This window comes from Lissotriton vulgaris, chromosome 9 (genome assembly GCF_964263255.1).
Source record: "Lissotriton vulgaris chromosome 9, aLisVul1.2, whole genome shotgun sequence".
NCBI lineage: Eukaryota > Metazoa > Chordata > Amphibia > Caudata > Salamandridae > Lissotriton > Lissotriton vulgaris.
This window is the reverse complement of record NC_141697.1, coordinates 33,461,097-33,481,317: the sequence shown is the minus strand read 5'-3', so window position 1 is coordinate 33,481,317 and position 20,221 is coordinate 33,461,097. Positions and strand designations below refer to the sequence as shown.

The window sequence follows — 20,221 nt, the reverse complement described above, 5'->3', positions numbered from 1 at the left end:
GGTGTTAGTGTTCTTTTCGGTTTACACATTTTATTTAGTAATCTGAACGTTTTGAAAGTGAAACACATTTTGAAATTGAAACAACAATGCAATGATGTAGAGAACTTTTTTTCTTGACATAGGTCAGAACTTCATCTTGGAGTTGGAAATAGGTTTGCTTTCACTTCTCGTGGACACCATACTCAGCAATATGTGCCATGATGCTTTTTGTTGACATGCTGTTCTTGAAGAGCCTCTTAGCAATGACTTTAGTTAAATTGTTTAATTTGTATGTTTCTTCCTACTCTCACTGTAGGCTTATTCGTTCACAAGACGTTTATGTAACCAGATTTGGGCTAACCCATCCAATGATATTCGGTCAGAGGAGATTAATATTGATTTAGGTATGCATGTTCTGTTTAACATTTGTACAGCGTGTGTCTGCCACTTGTGTTACAAGAAAGCCCTTTCTGTCCAGGGTGATTACAGGTGGACCTGTATGCTGGCGGAGAGTGATTGTAGTAAGCTGTAGGGTGTAACTAAAATTAGCAGAAGAGAAGATGACACTTGACTCTAGATGGTGCCAAGGCCAACGTAAAGGGTAATGTACCTCCGTGACTAATTCCTTAAAGGTTTAGTATGAAATTAGAACTTGATTGGCCCCACAGCATAGCTGTAGTTTACCACACCACTCGCCATTGTAGAGCAAGGTGAAGAGCAAAGGCAGGACATGTATTCCTGGTGCTGAGAAATGGCTGCAGACATTAAAAGATCCAGGAGGTAAACTGCCCCACATGGAGAGAACCTTCCCTGCTCAGACAGATTAGTGTGAGTCTTATTGTGAGGTGGTCCGAGAAGCCGAGGCTACCAAGACTAGAAACTGTGAACCACTATTCAAATGACCTTAGTTCTTTCTTGAGTGTAGCCCAGAGCCAGTGTTTCGTCTATCTTTGGTTGATGTATGTTTCTCAGAACCATACACCACTGCTTCATTTCTTCAAGCAGCATTAAAGTATGTGAGGCCGGTCATTATGCCGTCCCCTTAGATTAGCCACTCACATCTGTCCCTGGACATCTGAATCCATGGGCTGGCTCATGTTCCCAACTCACTGCTACCAGTCCCCTGTGCAATGCAAAATATCACTGATGCCACTTGTGGTATTAAGTACCTCTGCAACCACTGCAGGCATTGCTGTCCACTGTGTGATGCCCCCACAGAAGGACCAGGACAGTCAGCCTCGACCTCAATAAATGGCAACTCTAGTTGGCTAGAAGGGGATGTTGGTGAGGTCTCTGATCAGGGGTTCAGTTCTTGAAAGCTTGCACTTAGACTGGTTCTGGCTCCTTGGGTGTTATGGATATGTTTTATCAGAGTGTGGGCAGGGATAATCTTTCATGGTCTTTGCCTTTTGTGACTGATTTTATAGTCTTGCGTTGGTGTCTGGGTCAGTCTTATTTTAGGGCCTTTGTGGAAACATTGCCTGGTTGAGGAACTTAGTGGGCCTATGGTAGATAAAATAGTTGGCGGACAGGAGCTTCCTTCTGTTGATGTGGAAGATGATAGGCTTGTGCAAAGTTTCAGGTGATACCTTTGTGAGACTTTTGAAGGAGCCTGCATCTGCCTCATGTTCTTAGCAAGCATGTCATGATAAGTGTGCCATGGCTAGTCCTTTTTTCCTGTCTGTGTTGGATTCTGTAGCCCTTAGAGGTGTAGGGTCAATGCTGTGGTTGTGGGTGCCTGTGGAAGTCAGCCAGGTTTCGGTTATGAATTGCGTCAAGTTCCTGAGTAGTGCTGGTTTTGTCTTCTGCATGCATACCATTGTGCAAGGGCCAGGGTATGAGGTTCAGTTCTTGTGGTGGAGCAGTGTGTTGTAAGGAGAAGGATATGCATGAAGTTGTGGTTAGGTGCGAGGGGTTGGTTTAGGCACACTTTATTTCAGTTTTCCATACTAAAGCTGCACTTGGCAACAGCAGGGATGTGGTTTGAAGAGCTACAGAAAACAATGTTTAGTGTCTATTACTGTTATGTTCACAGTGCTTGGCTCTAATCTGTTCATAACTGGTGCGATACGTTTCTTGGGTATACAACCTGCATCATTTGCACTTACAAGTAACTTTTTTAAATGTTGATGCACTGTAGTATATTTGGTTTATGATGTACAGTAGTGAGTATTAATTTTGTAGCTTATCTACCTTTTCATGTTTTTTACTTTGTTTTACTTTTGTGTATCTCCTTTATTACCTTTTTTTCTTTTTTTAAGCCAAACCACGTCAAGTAGAAGTAGAAGATTCTCTGTTCATGGAAGGTTGATAACCCCCCCCCAAATATATTCATTTAATTTGTTTTGCCCAGTGGGATGCTTCCAGATCTAGTGTTCTGGCCTACTAGGTCAGCTGTTGCTATACCTTCTGTGATCATCCAAAGAAGCTTCAAGTGGCAATATTGAGAGAGGGATATCAGCCATGCCCTCATTTTTTTTTTTTTTATTTTTTTTTTTTTTTATTTTTTTTTAAAATATATTTTTATTGCAGGAATCAGTAAATCAATACAGTATCGACCAGCATTGTGTTATGAACGATATGTACAACAGAAAGCCCACTGATCCCCCTCCATAACGTTTGTACACAGCCAATTAGCCCATATCCCTGGGGTCGGGCGGCAAATAAGCTGGGGTCAGTAGAATGCTGGAGCTGGTCCGGATGACACACTGTCCGTCTTCTGCTTTTCTAAACAAACCCAAAACCCCCACAGTAACCCCCCCCCTTGAACTGCCCATTAACTACGGAACTCTCCCCCCCCCCCCCCCCCCCCCCACCATCAGCACCAGGGAGTTCATCAACGTAGGATCCATTGCTTGACCCACGGTGAAGGTAATAGTGCTATCAATGCTAATGTTTATCGGGACTCGGGGCGAGTTGCCTCATCACAATCGGAGTCGCTGGGGGTACAATAATCTCTGAGGGCCTGCACCAGCGTTTCCCACTCTAACGCGGCCTCCTGCGCCTTCTCGTTACCCTGCCTCCAAGCCAGCTGGTATCTCAGCGCGCTCTCACCCGCCGCCCACTTCAAAAGCTCACTGTGCCATCTGCTGCCTGCCGGACCAGCCCGTGCCTTCCAGTTCCTGGTCACCTCTCGCTTAGCAAGTAGGAGCCCCAGGTCAATGAATTTACTGGAGATTTTATTCCGGGGGGTGTGGGGGAACCAGTGCAAGAGCCCCACCGCCACATCGAATGATAGATGCCTCCCCGTCACCTCCTCTAAGGTCGCCTCTACCTCCTGCCAGTAGGACGTCAGCCCTGGACAGGCCCATAGCATGTGTAAAAGGTCCGCCTCCTGAGCCGGGCACCTAGGGCATTCTGCTGAAGCCGTGGCAAAATAACGCCTGATCTTTACCGGGGTCAGGTACGCTCTGTGGAGAACATAATAGTGGACCAGTTGGAAACGGGCGCTGCGTGTACCCTTCCAGGCACGCCTCACCAGCTGGGCCCAGGTCGTCTCCGGTATCTCCCTACCAATGTCCTCCTCCCAGCGGGATTTCAATGTGGTGAGAGGAACCAACCCCTCGGTGATCAACCTGCCGTAGAGGCAAGTGACCGCCTTCACCGTGCCCGCCGACATCATCACGTACTGGCATACCTGAGATAATTGGGGTTCCTCTAGCCCGTTCTGCCAGTGCGCCTGGATCGCTCGCACAATGGCCGAATGCAGCAGAAAGTCGCCCCTGGAGATCCCAAAGCGGTCAATGAGATCCTGAAAGGACAAGAGCGCTCCGTCCCCATACAGGTCCCCGACGAGCTGTAAACCTGAGTCCTCCCAGTCCGCCAATCGTGACCAATCCCCTCCGTGGGGGAGGGCCGTCAGCATCCCCAACGGTATTTCAGGTGCATATGGATTCCGTGAGTGGCCTCTAGCGTGAGCCCGGTTCCAGCACAGTCGGATAGTCCGCTCCTCCATCGATAGGTCCCGTAGGATCAAGCGTTGTCGCAGCGCGATAAAGGAGAGGATGTGCCTGGCCATACCCGTCCCCCTTCCGTCTTCCGGGCCTCTGAATTCCCTGGCTATCTCCTGGGTGTAGGTCTGGAGCTGTGCCGCCAGGTAGTACTTCTCGAAATCCGGCACAGCAAGCCCCCCCTCGTCCTTTGGCCTCATCAGGGTGTTGAGGGCCACCCGCCGTCGGCCCGTTCCCCAGAGGAACCCGATCACCATAGAACGCAGGCGACGAAACGTGGCCGGTGGGACCCAAATCGGCAAGGTTCGGAAGTAGTACAATAGCCGGGGGAGCGCCACCATTTTGAGCAGGGCAATACGTCCCGCCACTGAGAGCGGCAGCGTGGCCCAGAAGTCCATGCAGCCTCGGAGCGCTCGCATGCAACGGGCAATGTTCCCATCTAGGAGGTCGGGTTGGTCATGATACACAAATACCCCGAGGTATTTAAAGCAGTCGGGCTCCCACCTGATCTCCTTACTTAGCGTAGGAGCGGGGGTGCCCCTGCGCATTGGGAAGAGGCAGGTCTTAGACCAGTTCACTTGGAGACCCGAGACTGCTCCGAACTCCGTTAGCGCTACTTCCGCTCCCCGCAAAGCGTCGACCGGATCCTCCAGGAAGAGCAACAGATCGTCCGCATAGAGCGAGACATAATGCGGGCCCGCCGCCGTCCATAAGCCCGTGTAGTGGGCTCCCGAGCGGAGGTGCATCGCCAGCGGCTCTACCGCTAGTGCAAAAAGAAGCGGGGATAAAGAGCATCCCTGCCGCGTGCCCCGTTCCACCGGATATCGCGACGAAATCAAAGGGCCCGATCGAACCCTGGCCGAAGCGGAAGCGTAGAGGACTGCGGTCCATTTGACAAATCCCTCCCCGAGGCCGAATCTCCGTAATACCGTGCATAGGTAGTCCCATTCCAGGCAATCAAAAACCTTTTCCAGGTCTACCGACAAGACCACCGGGGACGGGGCTTCCACAAATGGTTCCCCAAGCAAGCGGAACAACCGTCGGATGTTCATAGTTGTATTCCGCCGTGGGATGAAACCGGCTTGGTCCTCATGTACTAGGGAACTCATATGTCCCAGCAGCCTCGAGGCTAAGATGCTGCTCAATATTTTGTAGTCCACCGTCAGCATGGATAGGGGACGGTAAGACCCCGGGTCGGACGAGTCCCGGCCCGGTTTGAGGAGAGGAACCACCAACGCCTCACACATCGAGCCAGGGAGACGACCCAACCTCTTCGCCTCCCTGTAGACCACTAGTAACCGAGGGGCCAAGAGGTCAGCGTAAGCTGCATAGAACTCCACTGGGAGGCCATCTAGGCCCGGGGTCTTGTTTCTCGCCATCCGTTTGATGGCCCCGCGGATCTCCCCTAAGTCGATATCGGATCCCAGGGTTTCAGCCACTTCCTGTCCTACTGTGCGGAGTTCCAGTGGGCTAAGATAGTTGTCAAGCCGATCCGGGTCACGCGCGGAGCGACTACGGTACAAACTTTCGTAGTAATGCCGGAAGCAACTAAGAATCTCCGGTTGGGTGCAAACCTCGGTCCCATCTGCCCTACGCATGTTTGTCGTTGTCTGGGACTGGCGCGTGGGGTTGGCCAACCACGCCAGCAACGCACTTGACCTATCTCCCTCCGCAATAGACCGGACCGTATAGGCCTTATAATCAAAACAGCGGAGCCGCTCGACCTCTACCGCTACCTTCTCCCTCGCCTCTACCGTTTGCGTTTGTAATTCCGGGTGCCCGGGACGGCTAACCTCAAGTTCGCGGAGTGCCCGGTCCGCTGTATCTAAATCTGCCAGGATAACACGCCTCATGCCCACCTTCTTAGAGATACAGTAGCCCCTCACCACCACCTTAAAAGCGTCCCATTCGAACGCCCTAGTACTCGCGGAACCGCCGTTGGACGCAAAATAATCCGCGATTTTCTCCCCTAGGTCCGCCTTGAAGACACTGTCCTCGAGGATCTCGGGGCGCATCTTCCAGGTGGGTACTGCCGGCGTCCCGGGGAACCAGCGAACGTCCAGCAGGAGGGGGTTATGGTCCGAGATGGTCCGCGATAGGTACTCCGAACGGACCGCTGCCGAAACTAGTTCGGGCGAACCAAGAAAGCCATCTAGCCTGACATGTAGCTCATGGAGGCTCGAAGTATGAATAATCTCTAGTCGCGGGGTGATGCGCCCTCCAAATGTCCGTCAAACCCCAGCGGGTCTGCCAATCCTGACGACCCTTGGCCGTACGCCGGACCGGGGAATCGGGGAGCGGGGGGTGCGAGCGGTCCATGTCCACATCTACTACGGAGTTAAAGTCTCCCCCCAGCAGGAGGGGCCCGGCAAAAAAGTGGGCCAGCGAGCCCGATAACCCGGAAAGGAAGGCAGTCTGGTCAACATTAGGAGCATACACACAGCAAACGTTCAGATCCCTCCCTCCTAGGGTGCCTGAGATGGCCACGAAACGCCCCTCTGGGTCCAACACTGTCCTCGTGACCTGAAAGGGGACTCCTGCCCTAATCCATATTAGCGCCCCCCTGGCATAAGCAGAGTACGCCGTGGAGAAGACCTGCCCTCGCCACCTACGCTGAAGCGCCGCCCCTTCCGCCTTGTTCAGATGCGTTTCCTGCAGCAGCGCCATTTGCACTCCCCTACGCACTAAATAAGCATGGACCTTGTGACGCCTGGACATAGTGTGAAGCCCCCTCACGTTCCAAGTAACACATTTCAAGTTAGCAACATCAGCCATTGTCCCATAGTGTTCTTGCACAGTCTTCCCGTTTGGGTCCCCCCAAAGAAAAAGCATCAATCCACTCAGCGCTGATGGCGGCCATTTTCCCCAACCAAAACCAAACCACCCAAAAACCAACAAGGCCCCCCCCCAACCCCCCCAGAACAGGACCCAAACTGCACCATCTAGATCCCATCCAAACCTCGGCGTGTATCAACCCCAAAACCTCCCCTAGTCCCACGGTCGCCACCGTAGGAAGGCCTTATGGGCCAGGTGCGGGCTGGGCGGAGGCAGTGGGCCCTCGTCGCCCAGGCTACCAGGACTATAGCAAGCCCCCCCCGGTATCAAACCCTCCTGGGGCAAGAGCAGAGGCCCCCCAACCCTCCCTCCTCCGTTGTCAGCAATAAAGAACGGCAACCGCCTCCCCCCTGCCGGGCCCCCACCCAAAACAAGGCAGCGTACCCCGTCACCCTTGTCCGTCTAAGAGGTCCTCCACCGACTTCGGTGTGATCACCGGTGTATGGGTACTGTCTGCCACTGAATCCTCCGAGTCCGATGGTGCCCCCTGGGCACCCGGGTTTTCTTCCTCCTCCTCGAGAGTTTCATCTCTTGCTCCCGATAGTTCCGACAGAACCTCCAACACTCCCCTCCGCTCCGATGATGTCTCCGCAGTCGATGGCCCTCCCGTGCGGCCGCGGCGATTTCTGACTCTCTTGGATCGCCTCCTTTGTTCCGGCTCATCCTCCCGTTGGGTCGAGGCGCCGAAACCATCTTTCCCTGTCCGATACAGTTCGAGCCAGTTACAGACCTCCTCCGGGGTGTCGAAGAACTGGGTTTTGTCGTCGACAATGACGCGGAGCTTCGCGGGGAATAGGAGGGAATATTGGATGCCCTCACTTCTGAGTTCACGCTTAACCGCCAGGAAGGAGAACCGCTTGCGTTGCGTCTCGTAGGTATAGTCAGGGAAGATGTTCACCTGACTGTTCGCGACCTGGAACGGACCATTGTGCCTGGCGGCGTTTAGGATCAAGTCTCTGTCCCGAAAATGAAGCAACCGCGCCACCACCGGCCTTGGAGTGCGTCCCTGCTGTAGGGGTCGTGCTGGAACTCTGTGGGCCCGTTCCAGAGTGTAGAAGGAGGACAGCCCCTCCGGGACCACCGTGTCTCGGAGCCAGGTCTCCAAGTATCGCACCATATCACCATCCTCGATTTTTTCCGGTAGGCCCACCACTCGGATGTTGTTCCTTCTGTTGCGGCCTTCCGCATCCTCCGCCCTCCGTTCGAGGGTCTCGATTCGGGACATGGCATCCTTTATCGTCGCAGCTAAGGTTCTCTGCGCCGGTTCCAAAGTTTTCACCGTGCCCTCCACCTCCTTGACCCGGTCCGAGAGTTTACCATGGTCCGCCCTAAGGAGGCCCAGGCCTGTCGCCACCTGAGCAATGTCCTGTTGGAGGGCCGACCGAGTAGCCTCTATCGCCTCCAGTATTCGGTCGAACTGTTGCTGCAGTGGAGCGCCATCAGGTCTTTTGGGGTCTCCTTGCTCTTCCTTGTCCTGGGCTTCAGAGTCCGAGGTGGTCTGGGTGGATCCCTTGGCTCCTCTGGGTTTCCCCATGCTGCCGGGGGCTCTCCGTAGGTGTCCCGGAGTAAGTGTCTCCGCGTACAGGAGTCGATCGCGACCTTCCCGGGAATTCCGTCTCACATCGGGTCTGGGCGATCTCCTTCTCCAGTGCCTGTAGGGGCTCCGCCGCCTCGGCTCACACCACCGCCACGTCGTCCGAGGGCACCGATGAGGGGGCGGAGACAACCGTCGCCTGGACGGGCAGGCCCGTTCACCCACTATAGCTCCCGGGTGAGGGCCACCAACTCCCTCGGTTGTTCCGTGGCGCCAGAGTGTCGCGCCTCCCATGTAGTTGAATTGGCCGGGAGGACGTATCTGGCTGCGGAGTTGCGATGCGGGCCACCACCTGTAGCCGAAGGCTCCCACACCCGGTGCCCTCCAGTGCGTGGGCACCCGCCCAGTCGTCTAATCGAGTGTGAACCCGTTGCATAAAGTCTGAGCCCGTCAATGTCCACTGTCCAAAACAACCGAGGATGATGAAGCCGGGTGCCAGCCGACATCCGCGAGTCCTCCTCAGCTCAGTAGCTCCGATCGAGGGGACAAAGGGATCCAGGCGCCATGTTGGGTCGCACTCCGCCACTCCGCAAACTTCGGCATTTCTTCAGAGCAGTCCCCGTCCAAATTCCACTAAGGCCCCCGGCAGGGTGTCGTCGCCTCGCACAACCGAATGCGGGGTTTGGGGTGCCCCTCAGCCACCGATTTTCAGGATAAACTCGGGCTTAGTCCCGGAGCCGAGCTCTCAGGCGACCATCGCCATCGGCGCCCAAGCCACGCCCCCTCAGCCATGCCCTCATGCTGACTTTCTGTATACGTCTTTGAATGGGCAGGTGGTGAATGCGTGCTCTGAAGGTGATTGTATTTTTTTTGCTTGGTGTACACCTTGTGTTTAGTGCAGTAGGCCAGTGGAAGATACGCGATGTGTTTGAACAGTGTCAGGATACGCAGCAGAGGGGGCGTGATGGCGACGATGCGGTCTTGCCAGCCGGTAAGCCGGCTGGCAAGACCGCATCGTCGCCTCACTGCTGCGTATCCGGACACTGTTCAAACACATCGCGTATCTTCCACCATACAAAGACTGCCAACTGCCTTGAAGGATTTTGCTAACAAGCGACCTGTGTTCCTCAACTCGCTGCGTATTGGGCAAATTCCCTGCGTAAGCCTTTAACCTCCGCCCCAGCGACCTGACCTGGTCCTGGTACTAATCTTAGTACGGCTTTCCGCCTCATTCGAGGCGTAAAGGCAAATCAATTGTTTTTACAGTCCTGATGATGATCCTTAACTATTTGAGCGATGGATCGAAACGTCGACTTTTTTTAAGTGGACATACTTGTAACCATTGTGTATCAATTTGCATGCTCCACTCTGGAGAACACTGCTTACACTGATTTCAAAGTGTCCAGGTTGCTCTTTTTCCTTGCCTGTGAATTTTCTGCTCTAACTCTTGCTTCTATTTTCTGTCTCTCACTAGTTTGGTACAGGATTGTGCCCTACTACAAGCACCTACTTTTTGTATTCCAATTGTTTTGAATGTAACAAAATAAAAATCCTGGTCCGGCTCGACAGGTTAAATATATAGTCCCTATTGTGTTATATATCAAAAATTGTTTATATCTCTAATTAAGCTCAGGACCTCTGTTCACGTCAAATAATCTACACCCATGGTCCTCTGCTACCTTTTGGGTCCCCCTTGTTTTTCATAAAAAATTAATTAAAGGAATGGCACACCTGTTTTGGGATCTTCTTTATTTAGCGGACACAGGTGAAACATTTTACCTTGTAAGAGAACATATTGACCAGAGAGCTCCCTGTGAATGTAAGTAGCCATACTCTCTAGCAAGAATTGTTAACCATGAGTACTGACTCTCCGGTAGTTAGAAATTGGGAGTGATCACTTAGATTAACCCACTAAGCATTCCTTTGCAACCTAATGTAAGCATCCCAGTCTAATGCTTCTGAATCTGTGCTCCTGGCTTATACTGCCGCAAGTGTAAGGATGTACTCTAGTATAATGCTAGTTGCAGCTAGAGATGTGGTGAAGTTGAGATGGAGCTTTGCAAGGTGATTAGGAAACTGGCACAGGATGATGGCAGATTTTATGTGAGCCTGTCTTGGGCCAACAAATGTGGTTGAATCTTTCTTCCCCTAGTGCATGCCCTTGATGCTCTAACCACTGTTCCTCATTTTGGAACAAGTTTGATTCTCCAAGCAGCCTCTTTCTTTCCAATTGATGCATCAAAGATCAACCTTTGTTGAAAAGAGATTGAATCCGTGCCTGTTCTACACATTTTCTGCCCTTGCATGATTTAACACAATTTAGAGTCTTGCACTAAAAGGCTGTATGGTATCCCCCCACATGTTTTTTCATCTAGTATTTTGGCGTCAACTCTGAGTTATAGCATTCCAGACGATCTCTAAATAAAACATTGCTTGTACAAGTCCGAAGTTGTCCGTTCCGTACTGATGAGGATAATTTCCTTCTCTTTCTTCGTTGCAGGTCAATGCTTTCAGATGGCTGTTTAACTACCATCCGCCTTCCATTCTGCCAGTGTTCCTGACCTTTGCTGGTTCCCCCATTCAAGTGCTTAACATGAAATAGCACCAAAGTCCCCTCAAGGTACGCTTAAGCTTATGGGTTAAAGGTTGGTGTTTTTGCTGACTGCATTAGGAATGTTGGTAAAAAAGAAAGTAACATATAGACTTTTTTTAAAATACGGGCCTATTCTTCCATTGTTGAGGTCATAGTGATTTCGGAGTATTTGGAAGCGACGAGTTGAAGATAATCCAGTTGGTTATCACATCAGTGTTTGTAAAAGTGTTCTTACCATTCAAGTGTAAATTGGAGAGGTTGATAGATCTCCAATGTTCAGCATTTGCAGACTAAGACCGTGGTCATCACGGTCAAATCTTCCATCCAAGGAAGTGATTACTGGGAGATGGTTTCTATTGGGAGTACAATGGAGCACTGTTGAAGGTTTTGCAGAGTGAGTTGATGAGCAGCGAGCTAAAGAGAAGATCTGCAAACATGAATAGGTACATTTTGTGAGAGACAGATGATCATCATTGTAGGTGGTAGGAAGTTCGGGTGGAGCGTGACCAAAGATTGGTAGCTGTGTATGGTAAGGCTACAGAACTGAGCTTTGTGAATATCGACACTTTGTGGGTTATTTGTTGGCTCCTGGTTTTATATTTATTTCGGTCTGTATTTATCCATATTTATTTTTGGCGATCTTATTGGTATTTATCCATATTTAGTTTGTGTTTTGAGAATAATTGAGTCGTAAAATGGTAAATTGGATGTTTCCACATTCATTTAACTGATAAACTAGCACCCCTACATGATCTGTCCTGTTTTAGAAAGGTAAGCAGGCAATATGACAAAACACTACACCCACAGGTAAATATTGGGGTTACTTACAAAGATGTCAATACATGGCAGTATTTAAGGAAATCTCTCATCCTTTTTTTGAACTCCTCAATATGTCTATCTGCTCAGCTGTTGGCCTGGAATTCATGGACAGCAAGGAGCGTTACGCACAAGAAAAACATTTCACTTATGTTTTTCACCCTGTTTTCTGTCTGTAGTTCAGTAAAAACGGAAAAACGGGAGCCTTAGTTATTCGATATGAGAGGTCCCATTTCTGGTTCTGTATCCCGTTATCCTAGTGTTAAATGTTCTAACACCTGTCAACCAGTGCCTTAGACCTACCAGGGCCTTTGTTCACCAGGCCGTCATTCAGAGAGTACTGGAGAATCACTCTGGTCAGAAAGTGTTTGGGCTTCCTACCCTCTGACTGTATTTCTTCCACTTGTCTTTTGTTCCTTCTGTAACATTGCCCACTACGTTGTCCAGTCCTCCATCTCCTCCTAGTCCACTCCCTGAGGGTTAAATGTCGGAACCGCACAGGCATTTACCATGCCAGTCTTAGCGCCTTAGTCCGAACCACAAATGCGTCTTAACCGCGCCTTCCGTTACCTTGCACAGGTCATTACAATTACGTGCCTTAGGGAAAGCCCCAGACTTTGGATTAGTATAATGTACTATTCCAACTCCAGTCAAGAAAGTGTTGGACTTAAAGTCCAACATCAGTCCAACAACACTTGCCTGGCAAAAGAATGCGTTGTAAAGAAGTATTCGTGCTTTGGAAGACGGCGTTAAGGCACAGCGTGGTCCGAGCCGTGATAGAAAGGGTGTTTGCCCTCCCTGAGCCTGATTACCCACCAGCATACTTGTGCTTATTCATTGAAACCTTAGTTTTAAGTTGTGCACCAATACTGTCACTACATTCAGGATTATATGTGTATTTTTGCGCTGACTCCTCCCTGCGTGTGATCTCAAACAATTTGATATGTGCTGTGCTGCCAAATTACTCACACAGTCATGCTTTATAAACCCAGACAGAAGTAGATAGTAAGGACTGGGTATTGATGAAATGGTAAGAAACAAGATGTTTAGAAACGTCTGCTTCATGCTGCTATTCAGTTGAAGAACCTTTAGGTTGCAGTAGTTTCAAGCTCAGAAGGGTGTCCATGAATATTTTAAGACTGGCTGCACACTCGACTGTGTGCATCTGTTGTAAAAGAGTATTGGACACAAGCTTATGTAAGAAGCTGTGAGGAGTAATCTGCAATAACTCTGTGCTTGTGAGCTTGGAGTTGTGCCTAAATGGCCGTCTTAGCAGAAAGGAGGAGGAATTGACTGTTAATGTAGAGGATTTCTGGTCCATGTTTTCTGCATGTTCAACTTCTGTTGATGGCAACCAGGAGGAATCTACCTAGAGACAATCCACGATTTGGCTGCATGGTAAGGAAAAGGCCATGGTGAAATAAAGCTACATGCCTTGGTGTGCCCTTGTTTGCGATTTCATTGTTGCTTTGCTGCTTAGTCATTTGAATAGGATGTTGATCCATTGGTGGAAAATTTTTCAATGGCTGATTTGACCGCTTTAACGGATACTTCTAGCCACAGATTCCTCACCATTTAAATTTCCCAAGGCCCCTGCCTTGATCCAGACGTTTTGGCTTCAATAGCTCACACGTGCAGTCACACAGTGCTGCCCGGGTGGCTTCCTCTCAGATTTGCTTTGTCACATAAAGCAATTCACAATCAATTTTGTGATGACACACTATACACCTCCAAACATAAAATTATTGTGACCAGTGAAATAAAAATGATTAGAAACCTACTCTTCACACTCTGGAATGTTTTGGTAATGTTGCAATAATATTTCTGAGTGTTTTTATAAGAGTAGTGTTTGTGGGTAGGCCAAGGAATGAGTTTGTTTTTGGTTGTCCAAGTATATCGGGGTAAATTAAGATGTAGAACTAATTTAACTGACCCGTCCATATAATCTGAATTACTTTATGCAATCATCCTTGGTGCTTCTTTTGATTTGCGATACAAACAATTTAAATATCGGTGGGTATAGTTGTTGGGAAAAGGCTAGGCATTGACTCGCCAAGCTGTGTATTTCTTGGGTTAAAAATGGCACTTGATTATAGAAAATGTGTTGTTAATTTTCAGAAGCATATGAAGTATTAAGAAATCAATAATGGATGTATTAAGACTTGTAAATGTATCTACATCTTTGTTAAGCAAAAATCACCCCTTAATCATATTTAAGCTGTTGCAGGGATTGTGCGAAAACGCAGAACTAAGCCTGGGATTATGGGTCCTTAGTATGTAGGGACTGGGTTATCCTACTACCTTGATGTCCATGAGCTTAGGACTGACTAGCTATAGTGTCTCACTTGCCCTCCTACCACTCACAGAGGAACAAGTGATTAGACACCCCCAAAGACAACACTCCCAACTCTCTCAGGAATCGCGGTTGCGAGACGCACCCTTTTGCTCACGCTCTTATAATCATCCACAATGTCTGACAGACACAAGCAAGTTTAAAATGTTTTAACTAATGTGCTCTAGTATGCAGTATACGTGTCACAATCAGCAGAAAAATGCCTACCACACATATGGTCAGCATATCAAAAAGTCTGTAAATCATAAAAGGAGCTGTCACGGTCAGCTTAACCTCCCTCCCCTTGTCCAGAAGCAGGATGAATATATATTAGGTCTCTGGGCGGTATCCAAACAACTGCATCTGCATGTTTTGTCTAGGTGCTAGGGCCCGAACAGTATAAAAAAGGGCATTGTTGTTCAACCTTGTTCACAATAAAGCCCCGGATCGAACAAAGTGTCAAAACAACCGTAGGTTCTATGAGCGAGTTTTAGTGTGGCACATGCAAAATAAACTCTAAGTAACATGCGCAAAGCAGCAGAGAGTCACAGCGGAGAGTCAGCAACGAGCTCATACTAATGTAGGGTAGACTACAATGCACATATGGGCCGCGTGACAAAGATTTACGATTTTCAGACCCTTTGTGAATTCTGGTGTGGTTCGTAACCCCCTTCCCATGCTTTCAATACTTGTAAAAATCAAAGGTTGTAATTATTTGCACCAGAAAAAAATTGAGGTAGACTTTTTCCAGTACATATTCAGAATTTAGTTCTTACTGTTCGATTGGTCCACAGACACTGCATGATGTGTATAGGGTGTGATGTTCCTCAGAGTTAGGGCAGGCCGTAGCACAACAGTCCTTAAAATTCCAACAAAGCACAAACACCCCTGAAAAAGGCTCATCCTCTGGATTTGCTCAGTGCATGAGTCATCTTGAAGTGCATTATACTGGATGTACTCATTGCCCTCAAATCCTCCTCAGTCCCACAGAATGCTTGATCCAGATTGTCACGTAGAATGACTCGAATACCCTCTATTACCCCTAATTGTAAATGTAAATGTGGGATTCTTGTAAAGCGCACTGTTACTCTAACCGAGTGTCCTGGCGCTGCAGACCGCTGGGGAACCCGTCCTGGTTTTCCCTGGGAGATGGTCCCTTTCTGGGTATCTCCAGGGTGAAACCAGGCATCCCCGGCGTCTGTGGGGGGCCGTTGTAGAGATGAGGCAAGCTTAATGCCCAGAGTTACCGAGAGTGATCCCTGGTTAGAGTAGGCACTGAGGCGAGAATTATCGAGTCTGTTGACCCCTGGTCCACGACCCTGCCGCGTCTGGAATTGAACCCTGGTCGTTCTCTGCTTACAGGTCTGCTGCCTCTAACCAGTGAGCCACACCTCTCCACCTCTTAACTGCTACATTAAGGAATTTCTACTGGACATCCCATCCAGCAAGAACTGTTTTGGCTGCTGAAACAGGGTATTTTGCTTTGTGTGAAAGTGCCCAAAATTGAGCTCCCCGAATTCACCTGCCATTAAAAAAAGCAGAAGTTCTATCTAGATGGGTTCAACCAACTCCATTCCGGAGGTAGCAGATAAAGAATGACAGATGAGTAACTTGCTTTGTGCCACCATTGTCATTTAAGGGGTTTGAATCTTTTTTTGTCTAGGTTTGTATGTTTGGGCAAAGCATTGAGGTAGCAGTAATGCAGTATGGTGAGATATTTAAAAATGCTAAATAGATAAATAACATAGTACTGGAGTATAAGGTTCCATCACACATTAATATGTACCAAACAAGCGTTAATATTTGCAAACTTCCCCCACAGGGACAATGAGACCGGCATTGCAAGTTTCCCTCACACATCATGGGTACACTACTCTTGCAGTGCAAGCTTTCCTCATAAAGAGTATTTATAGCATGTTAGGAAAGCTTGTGCAATCCTACTGTGACATGGGCACCAGTAGTGTAGAAGTGTGGCTCAATGATTAAAGCGGCAGACCCTGATGCAGATGTCTTGGGCTCAAAATTCCACGGACCTGATAATTCTCGCCTCGGTGCCTATTCCAATCATGGAGTCCCACTCTGCAACTGTGGGCAATTGCTTGCTTAATCTCCACAACGGCCCCCACAACGCTAAGGATGCCTGGCCTCCACCTTGGGGGTGCCCAGGAGTGGACGCCTCACAGGGAAAGCCAGGATGGGTTCCACAGCGGTATTCGTACAAACGACTTGAGACCGTTGCGGGTGAGTAGTGCGCTATACAAGTGCCAATTTACATTTACAATTTAGTACTCTGTGACAACTGACTTCAGAACCATACATTTAATCTTTTGCCTCTTCTGTGACTACCTTAGCAGCCTCGCTTTAATATTGTTCCAAGTGCTACTGGTAGCGGATCTTCTGCTACTCCTTATTTACTAACTACTCATGTGTTGGTTATGGGTATTCATAGAGCGCACGTTCAACTAGATTTCTTGGCACCACCAAACTTATCAGTCTGGCTACAACTATGTTTTAACTGTTTCCTGAATGCAGCAGAGATGGTTGAGAGTGCAAAGCACGAGGAGATGATTTATGTTTACCAGGTTTTAATACACGTGAAGTTTGTCCCCTACTGAATTTTTGCAGGCAGGAAGCCTGGGAAAGCTTGGTACATACCTTTCTGGAATAAAGTCATGACTTTGAAACAAATTCTATTAAATGCCAGAAGCCAGTGATAATTTTTTAATTAAGGGTAAGGCTGCAATTTAGGTAAATTACAATTCAATTGCACAGAAGCATGTTGAATCTGAAATTGCTTGAATAAAGCATCAGGTTTAGATACATAGTTGGAATTAACTTAGTCCATTTATAGATGGAAGTACCATATACCTTGTATTAAAGGATTAATGATCAGGACATAGTCTCTTGTGGAGAAAGAAAATGTTGCAAAATACTAGACGATAAAAAAAAAGAACTTGTCACTTTGACAGCCTGAGGAGCAAGAGACGGTTCCAAGTAAATGTCTAAATTATGGACTACCATGAAGTAAGGCAGGGACCCCTAACTAAGGGCCAGCACCCCCTATTCCTTCTCAGTTTTCCCGCATGTCCTCCCGCCAAAAAGGGATGATGACAGGAAGGTGGCCAGCTCTAACCAGAGAGGCTGGGGTTGCATTAGGAAAGCAGCAAGGCCTTCAAAGCTCCCCACCACAGATGGCTGGCTCTTCCTGACCTGGAGAAAGGGTGGGCACCTCCACTAAGGAAAGACATTGTCCTCTAACTCTGAGAGCGCAGGAACTTCCCCCATGAGGTCAGAGCACTGTCTGGTGGTCGCAGGCCTGCCTAGGCCAATCGGTGCCCACACTAAGGGTTGGTAGGTTTTAGGGGACCCCTCTAATGGGTGTCCAGTATGCACTTTTTTAATAAATCGGACACTGGAATCACTGCAGGTTTATTATGATGAGATGTTTCGTACCAATCATCCCATACTTCAGTGAAGCCATCATGGAGCTCAGCGACTCCGAATGACAAGGGTCCATCCCATGTACTTACTATGGCTCCCCTGGTCACTTACAATATCCAGGAATTGACATGGATATTGCAGGGACATATCTGCCCATGCACAGGAGATATAGGGCTAAGGCCTCCTAGAGGGGTGTCTTACCTATAGCCCATGCAGTGTCATATTGACTTTTCTGTTTGTCTGCACCAAGACAAGCAGGCTGCATGTGCTTGGTGAGGGGTATCTTAAAGTGGTACAATTTGTGCTGCTGCCCTTGGGAAATCTCTTTAACCTCCAGGCCCTTGGCTCCAGTGGTACCTTTTACAAGTTACTTGTATGTGCACTGAAGTGGTGCCAATTGTGGAAACAATAGGTATAGGTTTAGAGAAGGAGCTCCGACACAGGGGACTTGGTTGGCAGGGACTATGCACACTTCCAGTCGAAATTACCATATTTTCTAGGAGGGCTAACCATGTCCAAAAGAGGCACTTTCCTACGGTATGCAAGGGTGCCTTTGGTGTTTTTTGACGTCAACGCAAAGCTGGAAATTCATGTGTTTCCTGATTGGCATGGTGTCATTGGTGATGGATTCCTTGTTTACGACGGCAATACCCCTCTGTCTGTTGGTGCGGTTGTGGTGTTTCAACTTGTAGCTGCAGGGATTTGCCATGGCGATGTCTGGGGCTGATGTGGGGGTGAGCCAGGTCTCATTGATCCCGTCGGGGGTGATGGTGTCCCAGATTTCAGTAGCATGCTTACAGAGTGATCTGGCATTGATCATGAGGCAGTAGAGTTGGTCTGGAGGGGGCGGGAGGGATAGGCAGGCTGTTGGCAGCCTGGTTTTGCATGTCATTATTCAATGTGGTCGGTGTTGGGGTGGCTGTGACAAGGCCACAGGTGAAAGGTCCCCCTGTGGATAGAGGAGATGAAAGGCAGCAGTTGTTGCGTGTGAGGTCCAGGGTACGGAGCTCTGCGGCGGAGTACTTGAGTGAGTGAGTGAGGAGGGCCAGGGTTTCAGGTGCTGGGCGCGGTCCAGGCGTGGACAGACTTGCCTTTGGCACACATGCTGTGGCTTCCAATAAGTAGCCCTGGGAGGTGGGATGGTCTGTTGTGGAGGTGGGAGGGTAGTAGGTGAACCAGAGTGAACCGGATCAGAACAGACCACAAGATAAAACAATCCAGCAAAAAAACGGAGAATAAAAAGTGTAAAGTGGACAACACTTCACAAAAAAAAAACAGTGCAGCAACACAATGAAAAAGAATATTGTCAACAGTACAGAAGCACAGACAAAAACCATACAATGAGCGCTTTAGTGGGGGAAAAAACGGGGGTGGGGCGATTGGGTCTCAAACTGTGGTACTGGCTAGCTGGTGGGCTGGGACGCTGGCTCTGTGCTACAGGGACTGCAGCGGGGAGCAAGACCAGGTAGTCGAAGGCTGCTCCAATTCCATTTTAAACAGATTTAATATAATGAAATTTAGAGTCGTCCACTGTTGTGCTCTCCAAATATTGAAGCTACATTTTTAAAGGAATTTGGACCGGGTAATGAAGCAAATAAATTGGTATGAAATTACTGAAACCAGAGGGTTCCAGTGAAGGTATTATCAACCGAGATCTAATCATGGCTGTTTTCAATTTATCTGGAAAAATACCTGATAGACAAGCTGTTAATCCATTTCTTCTATCAGCATGATGAGGACAAAGCTTCTCTGCTACCGCTAAGTATATAGGAGAGCCAGAAGGACTGATCTTAATAAAAGTTTATCAAAAAAATCCTTTCTAAATGTTAGCAGATTGGACCGCGTGAAGAGGCAGCTTGGTTCAATTGTAGAACATTGAAGGATAGTCTGCACTGTAGTGATTTCAGATGCAATACAATCCCTGATCTTAACAATTGTTTTGCAGCATGAATCCTTTTCTGGATACACATTGCATGCATCTATAGCGCAATCTAGTGTTTGGGTCCGGAATCGTGGTATGTCCTTCTGTCTCTAGTTTTTAGGTCGAGCCTTGGCAATGCATTTGTGCTGCTCTGCGAGGCACGCTGTATTCAGGTATGGACTTGAATATCCGCCCACTCTTCGCCCATATTTTTCATTGGCTTGTCCTTTGGAAATTGTGGCTTTTTATTGATCAATAATAGGCTTAGTAGTCCCTCCTTATTACTGCCTTGTCTCATTTTGTAACCTCCAAGGACGACACCCCCTTTTACATATGTTACTTTGGAGGCTTTGATTACCGCCTCAGAGCACTATTTCGTCAAATGGCAGGACACGCTCACAGAGCTTTATTATTTTTTCCCATAGCACGTGGCAGCCTGGCCTATTTGCGGGGCCTAACTCAATCAAGTGTTTTTTTCTTTTTTTTTTTTTTTTTTTCAACTGCCCGATGCAGCACTTTCTCTTTAATAACGGCTGTGCCCCTTTCCTTAGATGAGCGGAGTAAGGAAAGGGCCGTGGCTGACATTAAAGGGAAACCGCGGCATGGATCGCTTTTATAAAAAATAGTTTGTCAAATGAAGGAGGCAGACTCCCTCAGGACCTTTTGTATCCCAATGAAGCTCTCCGAGGCGAGGGATCTGGAAGATTTGTCCGACATCACGTCGGACGCCAGAACAGGACTAGAAAGAACACAAGAACCTCTTTGATTACGAGGCAGAGCCATTCTGGGGTGGAGAAGCAGAGCTGGTTCAGCGACTAGT

At 48.6% G+C, this 20,221-nt stretch overlaps 1 protein-coding gene across 3 annotated transcripts in view; it reads left to right on the top strand.

Annotated features, from left to right (window-relative positions):
- Positions 1–20,221, top strand: part of G2E3 (G2/M-phase specific E3 ubiquitin protein ligase) — a 446,104-nt gene that overhangs the window by 67,747 nt on the left and 358,136 nt on the right. For 2 of the 3 annotated variants that reach the window (XM_086936985.1, XM_086936986.1), the window contains exon 2: positions 10,799–10,918. The gene's annotated coding sequence lies outside the window, so the exon portion shown is untranslated. Of the gene's footprint in view, positions 1–10,798; positions 10,944–20,221 lie in introns of all 3 variants that reach the window. The other variant, XM_086936987.1, reaches the window with a different exon arrangement.